Here is an 11,649-nt window from a genome sequence, read left to right on the forward strand (position 1 = left end):
ATAAACATATTTACATTGATTTAATTGCTAGTATTATAACAGAAAAGAAATTCCCGTAACGATAGTTTTAGCTGCTATAAAAATAGTTCTGATTGCACTGCTTCTTTGTCTATCATATTATGACCAATCCATTAGCTCGTCAAACGCTGAACATATTGTTTCGTCGTTATTATAATAATTTATATTGCCTAAAATATGTTGTGCATCGAAAATATTGCTTGAATTAGATAGTTATAAAAATCAATGCTGTTTATACAAAGAAAGCTTACGGGAAATAAGTTTTTTATACCTGTTTAACAACCCTGTGTCTGTATGTTGTGTACACTATTTCTTCAAGCATCAAACGTCGATATTCATATTATTTTCAGTATAAAGGCAATACACAACACATTCAATTGTGTTAATTATTCACGTCACAGTCAATTGTTACATTCAATATTTTTATCAGCTAAGTGTAACATAGGAATTACAATGCAATGAAGCAACATTGTCTTTCATAAATAGCTCTTTGAATATGTGATTTTAATAGTCGGCAAACGAACCATGTTTTGAACATAAAATCATTAACTAGTATCTTCTTGAAATCCCTACAACTGTTAAGCAAATGTACTGTTTTACCTTAAACAATCTAGAGGACGAGTATAAGCTTGTGTTTGAGTGCAACTTATACACAGATGTAAGACATAAATATATACCTTCACATTAGAGAAAAATACCACATATGATAATACTCATAGAGCTTATGTTTACCGATAATAAATATGTGTTAAGAAAGGTAAGTGCCTTTGTTCATTCTGCATTTTTAATTAGTTTAACAAAGATATATCTTCCTTATATATACGTTTGAATAAACTATCAATATGTCTATTTATCCGCCTTATTTGATGTAGATTTACCCATTACACATATTCCATGAATAACATCTATCTTTTTATACTTTCGAATATTTGCACTCGACCAGTATGTAAATTGCTGCTGTTTTGTTTTTGTTGATGAAAACATGTACATATATGTAATATTTAGAAAAAATAAATGTCATATCAAAATTTTAAGCAAAGACTGCTATAGTTAACCAAATGGTATTAAATGTGTCTCTGTTTGAATGTTAATTACATGATGTATTCCATGCAGCCATTCACCATATGGTGTTTCTTTCCTAAGACATAAAAATAAATAGGTTTACATGTTACCACGTTTCAAATGTTATTTTCACATTTGATTCAGTCTAGTGACGAACAAGCATGCAATATGTAGTATTTATATAATCTTCTATTTTGTTTTGCTTAGATGTTTTAAAAGTGGAATAAATGTGTATTTTGTGTTGATTTATAAATTCTAAAGAATTACATTTGTTTATTTGTACTTCTTTATACTGTATTTACAGTCCTTATGTGTTTATTCTTGTTATTGCCTTATGTTGGTTTTAGCGACGAGCATATATGTGTGTTTATTTATGAAACCGGTAATGATAAGTACGACATCACTATTTTATAAACTGTATTTTAAATATGTATGAACTGCTGTGGATTATTAATTGCTATTATTCATGTTTGTACTATTTATAAGGTTCAGCCATCTCCTTTTTTATAATTCAATTACTTGCAATAGTTACTTATATAGGTTTTTATGTTGTCAACCTATTGCATTTACTAACATTGTGCTCACATGGGACATTTCCCTTTCGGAAATGTAAATAAAACACAAAATCTTTATATCTTTAAATAAGGCCTTTAGCGTTTAAGTTTTCTTTAACCTTTATATCAAATTAAGCACCTAGCACGATCAACTCACCAAAGCTTGTTTAACATACCCAAAAACTTCAATTCATGTCACATTTCATATGTGTGTTATTCTTGATGAAGTACATGACTTTGCGATTAAAATTACACAAACGACTACATCAGATTATTTGCAGTGTAAGGAAAGTGGTTTAACATGCTCTACTATTTAAACGTTTTATGATGCGCTCAAGCGTTCATTTCTTCAAATGGCAATAGAGTAACGAAGACCAAAACTGACACTTATGTATATATGCTTTACATGCATATATCAGATAAGCGGGTATCGTTTGGGTCGATTCAGAGAATATATGTCCCATTACCGGCATTGCGCAGATATGAGGCCAAAAAAAAATTGGTCGGTTTCCGGTCGCCCGACCGTGTCTCCCGAATCGGCGCCGACCCTTAACTTTTTATTGGGGTGCCGAAAAAAATATTTTTTTTGTACTTGTTTTAAACGTTTTTACCTGTGTCCTTTTACACCGTTTTGACTTTGGACTATTGCGCTATTGCGCTTAATCCGGCGATTTCATTGGCTAATACGGTTATTATTTGACAAAATGGCTGCGCCAATGCAACCAGTAGCCACGTCGATTTTGGCTTTTAAATTTTTACAATGTATTCACCAAAAAGGCAGAAACTTTATCACTTACATTGAAAACCATACATTTATACCAGACATATTCGAACAATTCCATACAGCTACATGTAATACGAACGATGGTGCCGCTTGCGCACAATTCCCGGCGCAGTGTAAGATCAGGTGTTCCACCGAAGTCGACGGTGCCAATGAAAAATCATTTTTTGAGGTGGAAGGTAATGTTTTTTTATAGACAATAAACATTTAAATATATATCAAACGTTTTTGTTATTTCTTATTTCACTAATCGCTGCCATAGATTAAATCATAAATAAGAGAGGTATACAGTCAAGTTACCATTACCGGATCAGTAGCATCATAAAGTTGTTCTGGTGAAAAGCAATACATGTTTTGAGACTTCTTTTACATCAGTTTAATTAAATATTACCTTTGCTCACTGATTCAGCCCAAAGTCTTATTTTTAAAGGCAGGCAAAATGTATTTGTGACACCTTTTTTTCGCCGCAGAATTCATGCATTAACAGATCAGTTGTAGCCATAACGGATCACATGATCGAAACCGGCCAGGGGGCATCTAACACGCTATTTGAACTGTTGAAACATCAACTGTGTTCTTAACAGTGACCAAATTACATTGCCAGTTATAAATTATATTCATTTGTTTTTGTTATTGATTGTTTTCTATATGTGATCTGTATCTACACTATACGCATGGTGTTCTTGTGTGAATTATCTGTTAAAAATCCTAAATTGATCGAAAAGATATGGGCATCTTATAAACCATGTAAATTGTTTGAGTCATTTAAATTAGTTTAGTTATATATTTTGAAATGTCATTGTCAATATTGGAAGTTATTACTTATTAAAATGTTAAAATTTCCAAGGGTTTGGTTTAATTTAGATTTCATTAATACTGTAAAGAATACATGTACTGCACAGAAATTGTACATTCTGTGGACATTCCATCTCAGACCCATATGATAACACAAACAAAGTTAAACACTATTGCAGTCTGATCTCAAATATTTTACTTGAGTAGATGTATATGTGTCATTTTTCAATATTTACTGAATAGTTTGTAATATAAAAGTATGAAATTTTATTAATACATTCTGCAATAAATATGGAAAAAAGCAAACAAAGCAAATATTATACATATATTTATCAATATAAGATGTAATATCAAGCAAACAACGCATATATATATATATATATATATATATATATATATATATATATATATATATATATATATATATATATATATATATATATATATATATATATATATACATGTATTTCTTCTTATAAGCTTTAGTAGTCTTCCATTCAAGTACCCGAAAGACAAAAAAAAATTAAAAAAAATCCCTACCTACCGACACTGTTTTTTTTCCCGAGGAGACCGGAAACGGACCTATTTTTTTTTGGCCTGACAAAAGCTTGGCATGAGATCACATAAATTGAATATTTATTGATGCTGTGCGTGTTTGAATATCGTTGATAAACAAGGGACCCACTACATTTGAGTTCAGCTCTGTTAAACGGGGATTAACATATGTGCGTGAAGTATCGCAGGGACTTCCTTTGAATGAACAATTCCTTTAGAGCGATAAGTGTCGCCCCTGATATGCAAGTGCGGACTGCACCCTATTTTCTGGGCCGACACTTCACACACAAGACTAAGGCCCGGTTTTCCAATAGCGTGGCTAATGTATTTGATTAATCATCGAATCATTTTTGACACTTGTTAGCTCAGTTTGTTTCAATACGTATAACACTTCTATACGAATATTGTTAATTTATTCACAAACCCATTTGTGAAATCCTCAGAATTGGCACAACTATCGAACAAAAGCTAACTTTGCTGTTAAAATCAATATGCTACAAAGAAAAAAAATGTTGTGAATTTGATGTCGAAAAGGTGCATGTTGCTGTAATATGGCAACTTAGACAAAATTTTATAGCATACATCAAATATTGATTATCAACAAATAATCCGGGACTTTTGTATTGCTAGTCGAAAATTATACACCTTTACTAGTTTACTTTTTCGTATAAAACGAAATAACTGGATCTTCAAATGATGGCTAAGGTTTTAAAACATGTTTAAAAATGCACTAAAATATACAAAGGCATTTCGAACTTCAAAATTAACGAGAACAAAGCTTGAAATCACTCAGCCATGTAGTAATATAGAATATCGATACGCAATAACGTGTTGTTGTCCTTTTTATTCCGGCTTAGAAAAAGGCCTGTTTTAATGCTTATTTTGAATCACACTAACGCGCTTTTCAACGTGCATCAATTTAGGAAATTCAATACAAATATGCATAAATGCATCTTGCTCGACATGTAGTCATTGACATTTTGGTGGAGCACTAAAGAAGCAATGAACACGCTCTTGCTGTCTCAAGCATTGTTTATTCAAGTAAAACGAATGAATGGCGCTGTGTGCGTGGATCGAATGACAGTTTTATATATGTTTAATCGACCAATCCTATGGCTGTGAAATGTGTACTTATACAGGTTCATTCATATTATATATCAAAAGCGTCAGTTACATTGAAAATGCACTTTATTGCACTGCATGCACTTTTTTACCCGTATATTTGGAAGCGAGTCTGACCTCTATAAAGTACATACCTGAAGGGTATTCAATTATGTGATGTGCAGCTGTTTAAACTATTCGGCAACGGTGTTAAGTTTGATTATAAGTAAGCTGTCATAAATCTCACAAAACCTAGTCAACAAATACAAATAACCAATATTTACTTGAAAAATCATTAAAAGACAAGGACACATATTTGCGCCCAACGAAACGTTCAAACCTTAAGGTTTAAGACGTTGACGCAATACCTTATTTCGAATGATTGCCTACATTTTCAACATATCGTCGGAGCCAATTTAAATACACACTGTAATTTATACACCGCCAGTGATATACGCATTCAGCGTCGTCTGGCATTTTAACAAAACAATGAACAGTCACCGGAAAAAATCGGGGCATTCAAACTTGTATAGCAATTTATAACGCAGACCGCATGACAATCTCCAAAAAGGGAATCTGTTGAGTTCGGACGTTCGAAAGCGTTGGCAAAATTTAAAATGGAATATTTGTTTACGCATTTTGAAGGGGATTCTCTCCATATAGTTATGGATAATGTTACGATTTATGGATTATTCCTTGGTAGTAGTTATGTGATAGTAAAAAGATATAAATTGTTAATCATTTAATAAAAAACGAACTTACATGTATATATGTATGTATGTGTCTGATTAAAATACACGAACTTTAATTCAGAACAGATGCGATATTATTCACTCGATTAATCGAGACCTTATTTGACCTGAAATGGAATTGTTGATTCGAACGAGATTCATGCTTTAATACAAATAAATCACACTTACTATGATCTCAACTCCCCAGACATTATTGCCTCGAATGAACTCTTTAAACGAACAAAAATTAAATGCGTGAACACAAAATGACACTTTGCAATGTGTATAAGGTTACCACAGGATTAATGGTCATATTTCACACGCGATGTTGGCATGTAGCAGAGGTTTGCTACTGATTAAATAAATTAATTATCGGTCATTAAATGGAAAACTTTTTATATAAATATATAACTCAACCGGATGTGTGTATTGCATGTAACCGACACGCACAAAATCATAAATTGATTGGTTAACACTTAAAATCATATAACGGATTAAATGCGTCGCTTATCACTTGTGGCATAACTTCTAAGTGAAAAGATTCTTACTGTGATTATTATTCATCAAACACATTTAGCCAAAATAAAGGCTTCACTGAATTAATTTTGACTTATTGACTGCGTATATAATATTTTAAAACCCCATTTGCATACATAATTCAAACGCAAAGCACTTGCTGATACATTATCATTTGTATCAGCCGTACCATAGTGAATAATTTCAATGAAAAGAAGAGCAAATGACTGAAGTTCATAGAATACATGCATTCATTTACTAACAAGCGAATTTGTAAAAGCATGTTTAATGATTTTTACCTCTAACAGGTTACTATTATGATTTTTTATACCATTCTAATATTCATCATTTTTACATTCATGAATATCATAATTTCATTTGTTTCTGGTATGTTTTAAGTTTGGGGGCGTTTACGGACATATGTATCCTAAATTTCACTAAATGAGATGCATATTAAGAGAAATAAAATAAATGAAATTATCATTGCATTTGGTTTCCGTTTTTTAACATATTCAAATGAGAAATGATCTACGGCTAAACTTAATCAAAAGTCCGAATATCGTTAACCAAACCTAATTCGATATGTAGAAACTACGGACGTGATTCGGATGGTTTATATTTGCTGTGAATGTATAACTGGAGATATGTTTTATCTACATTTATATTGGGAGTTGAAAATTACGGCGTCATTTGATTATCACAATTGCAAAATGAATTTCATGCAATACTTTTGATTTATATTTGTATATTAATATATTTATTTTGTTACAATATTCACCGCATGTTGTCTGCGTAATACTAACAGGTTTTTGTTTTATAAAACAATCAATGTGTGTAATATGTAAACGACGCCAACACATTTTACTCTGATTTTTAATCATGACGTTAGTTAAATATTTATTTTTAAGTAAATAACTGTCACAGTATACAAGTAATCCATCGTATCGTTGTTATTCCTTAACGAATATTAAAAGCGAGTATGTTATTTCTAATTCAAAATAGTATCCTTGCCTTTAAACAACTTATGTATTTTGCCGAGGGATATTTAATAACATGAATTAAAAATCGTTGAATGGAATCATCAATAAAAACGTTGTTTACTTCATTCAACCTAACACATGTAACTAGAAAGTAAACATGAAAACCTTTTGTATTATAGATTTTGGTTTCATCGACGTTTTATCTTTTTTATTAAAGGTTATACTTTCCTACATGTACCAGCTTTATATATTACACAAGATTACGAGTGATGAAAGTTCTTTTCTGGTAAGTGATTAAAATTGCGTCGCTAGTGTAATTCCTTTACATTTATGTTCAATTTGAACAATCCTTAGAAAGGCTACGTCTGATAAATTTCAAGTTAGCCTAAAGTTCAATTGGTTACCAATATTCAATTTAAAAAAATACACATTTGTCGAATCATGCTGAACCATGCAAGCCTTTTAAAATTAATTTGCACATCGGAGAGTAATGTTAATGTAAGGTATTCAATATAATAACCTAAAATAAATCTAAGGCCATATAAGGAAAACGTATCTCCATACCAGCCAGCGCATTTGCGCAGTTTGGTCAGGAGCTACCCAGTCCGCTTATGAGACCATGCTATATTGCACGACTGTAAAGCGGACAGCGTTGTTCCTAGCCAGATTGTGCGGCTGGTCGAGAGAAATGCTACCTGCATTTGACATAAGATCTATGTGTGCATTATGCGGCTCCCATTACTTTGCTGCAGCCGCATATGTTTACTAAACTACGTTTTTCAATACTGTTTAGGATTTAACTCTTTCTAATGAGTTAGAAGCGTAAGTTAAATTACGCGATGGGATTTGTAATGTCATATCCTCTGCATTCTTGGTTAGAAACTGATCAATGCAACATAAAGATACCTTAAAAAAATTACAATAAAACCGTGTCATGAGTATGACTTAGACACAAGGTAAAGATTTGTGGTAACATACACGTGTGATAAAAACCTTGTTATTTACATCTTAAATACGACAATCAATCAAATATGTTTTCATTATTAATGTTGGGTTGCATGTTCTCAGAAATGTTCACGGATCAGTATGCAGAACATTCAACATACACACACGGGGACATTGGGCAGCACATTTTACCTGCACATTGACAGAGCTATATTCGATCATGTCTATCTATTCACCCCTAGTGTTATTATTCTAATCAATTTTGAATTTTTAAGTGGCTAACGTGCTTTTTGAAGAAAGGAGTACCCAAAGGTAATGTATGCCAAATTTCATGCTTGCATCACTAAGTGAACGATTTTTTCAATAATCTGCCCAGCTATGAATTTTAGATGAAGTTTGAGGAGTATTTATCCTCTTAAGTAATTCGATATTCTACAGTGAACTCAGCAAATATTCGCCAAGTGTTTTATACCCAAAATGCTATGTTTTCTGTGAAAAAGATTTTCAATTATAATTTTAGCACATGCATTATACGGTTTGTCAACGAACAAATGCAATAAACACTATTGTACGCATACTGTCTGATTTTGAGCTTTTTCTTTAAATATATACTCTCAGCAAAAATGGGTATTTTTCAAATGTAAATATTGAATGCGAGTCTCTTTCGAAATGTAAAATATATAGCAAGCTATTAAGATACCGCTTCGACGTTCGTGCAGAAAGACGGTATATGACACATTTTTCAACATTTTACTTATCGATAAACTTGTCAAATAAAATAATATTGAAAGGTTTTAACTTTTTGACAAACGTTTTATCAGGATTGCCGTTTAATTCAAGATGTGCATTTCAAAATTTAGCCATTTTTGAAAAATTTCATAATTGAGAAGCCATTTATTACAGTGCCAGTAAAAAGGGTTCTCGGCTCCTATAAATAAATATAAGTTCACCAATACAATGTACAGCATATGAAAAATGCTAGCGGTTTATTAAATTAAGTATTTGTACTAACGCCGACGATTTATTCGAAATTTGAAGGTGTTAAAAGAAAAATAAGAACAAATTAAATTAAGTCAAGAAGACTTTAATTTAGAATAATATTCATCTTCAAAATATATGACTATCTCGGATGAAAGATTTAACATGTTTGAATGTAAGTGATTTTTCTTTGTATCTCCGTCTTTGACACCAAAGAGAAGTAGTTGTAAAGTTATGGGTTGAAAACTGGACATATTGTCAAATAGGATTGCTCTTTTTTCATTATCAAAATGGCAAGTGTAGAAAAAGTGATACGTGTCTTCAATTAATCCACATTGATAATATGGACCTTCCGATATGTTTTTTTGCGTATGAATGTTCATTTAAGTTGCTGCAATGCATTCGCAAACGTGCCTGAAAAACATTCAGCGTCCGCTCGCCGTCGTAGAAATGCATAGGGCTTTTATGTTTGTCCTTGTTTAGATTTGCTTTGAAGGTAGAGAGAGAAGGAGCAGATCTTACATATTCAGGTAGGGCGTTCCATAGGTTTATCGTTGATGGTAAGAACGATTGTGAAAAAGCTGTGATTTACATCGAATGCTGCGTATTTTATCGGAATTACGAAGTGGATATGCCGTTGTTTCACCTACGCTAGAGGGGATAAGTGCAAACAAATATTAGGGTGATAAGGAATTATACATCTTGTAGAAGAGGGTCAGTTTATGTTTAGTTTTCTTATGTTTTTAGGATTCAAAGCCGTTTCATTATATAAATTATGCAGTGATTATAGACGTGTCCCCCACTTATTATTCGTGCTGCTTGCTCTGGAATCTTTTCAAGTTCAATTTCATCCTGTGCGGTTATATTATCCCAAACTACATCAGCGTTTTCAAGAATTGGTATAATACATTTCATATGTACAATGATGTATATATATATATGTGAAGGGACTTTCCATCGAGAGTAAACTGAAAAGATCTCATTAGATTTATTCTCTGCCATTATTGGGCAGTCGTGGATCGGGCGGTTGATTTTTTTCTTGATATTACTAATGACTTTGTTTTAGATGGATTGAAGGTAACCAACTACTTATCGTCCTAGGAATGTAGTTTTACAAGATCAACGTTGAGTTGAGTGGCTGCATTAACCGGATTGTCGACAATTATATAAAGCGCAGTATCGTCTGCAAACAGGCGAACTGGGTAGTGAATATCTCGCAAAATGTCGTTTATGTATACAAGAAAAAGGAGAGGCCTTAATATGGTTCCTTGGGAAACACCAGCGTTGATAGGAAGTGAGTCAGATTTTCAACCGGAAACTACAACACACTGTCTTCTGCCATTAAGTAACCAAGATAAAAGATTGACCGAGATACCACTGCGTCTTAGCTTATGAATTAGCCCTGCGTGCCATACTTTATCAAAGGCCTTAGAAATGCCACAAAATACCACTCAAACCTCTTTGCCTTCATCGAGGGCTTTACAGAAAGAGTGATAAACCGAGACTAATTGGTTGACAGTGGAATCTTTAGGTATAACAACTGATTGAAATGGGGTTATAAAGTCAGAAGCCCTTAAATGTATAAAGATGTACTTGTCAAGAATTCTTTCAAGACATTTACTTACAACGCTTAGGAGGAAGATTGATATGTAGTTATTTATTTCCTGAGGATCTGACTTTTTTATTAATTGCACATTCATTTGCTTTTTTCCAACTCCGTCTAACCCTTACAGTATTTACTAAAAGCTGCGATTTCTTTTAAGACTATGCTATTGAATTGGTCCGGTCCTGAGGCCTTTCCTGTTTTCATAACTGTAATAGAATCTAGGACATCTTTGCGGGAAATGATGAAATCTTCTAAGACGGGGCAGTCTGAATTTGGATGTTTGGGATGTGCGTATGTATATTTTGTAGCGTTAGATTAGATTGAGATTGAAAGAATGAATTAAGGATATTTGCTCTATCAAACAGTGACTCATAAATGATACCATCATGCATTAAGGGAGACAACTCGTTATGTGTGGTGTTTTTATTTGTCAAGCTTTTGATGATTTTCCAGAAGTCGGATGATGAATGCTGTTGTTTGCGTATCATTTTAGCAAGGTTATTGAAGTGGAGTTTTTTTCACTGATCAGACGTGATTATTAACAAGCTTACGTTGTTGGCAATAAATGTGCCAATGTCTGTCTAAATTTGAAGCCTTGGCTTTTTGTACATTTACGGCGTCGGATTGATTTCCTTTCGTATGTTATTATATAACCATGGAGGATCGGCTGTCCTTATTGTAACAATTCTAGATGGGATTGTGTCGTCACAGAATGAGATTTGTTAACGTGTGAAATTTGACGAATATATGTCTATATCATTGTCGCAGCAGTTATTCCAATCGAAGTTTTACGCAAGTTTACGTGATTAAGTATAGTCCTCATCTTTGTATCTCCATACTTTACATTTAAAATTAGACCCAGCATTTCTTTTGAGGTTGATGGCGCAGTAGACTAGACAATGATACCGAAGGTGCACCAACGCCGCTGTTTAACACTTGCATGAAGATGCAATCATAAAGAGGTCAAGAATAGATTCAGAGGTTTCAGTGAAATGGTTAGGTTCGTTAATAATCTTGGAGAGATTAT

Source organism: Dreissena polymorpha, chromosome 4 (genome assembly GCF_020536995.1).
Source record: "Dreissena polymorpha isolate Duluth1 chromosome 4, UMN_Dpol_1.0, whole genome shotgun sequence".
NCBI classification, from domain to species: Eukaryota; Metazoa; Mollusca; class Bivalvia; order Myida; family Dreissenidae; genus Dreissena; species Dreissena polymorpha.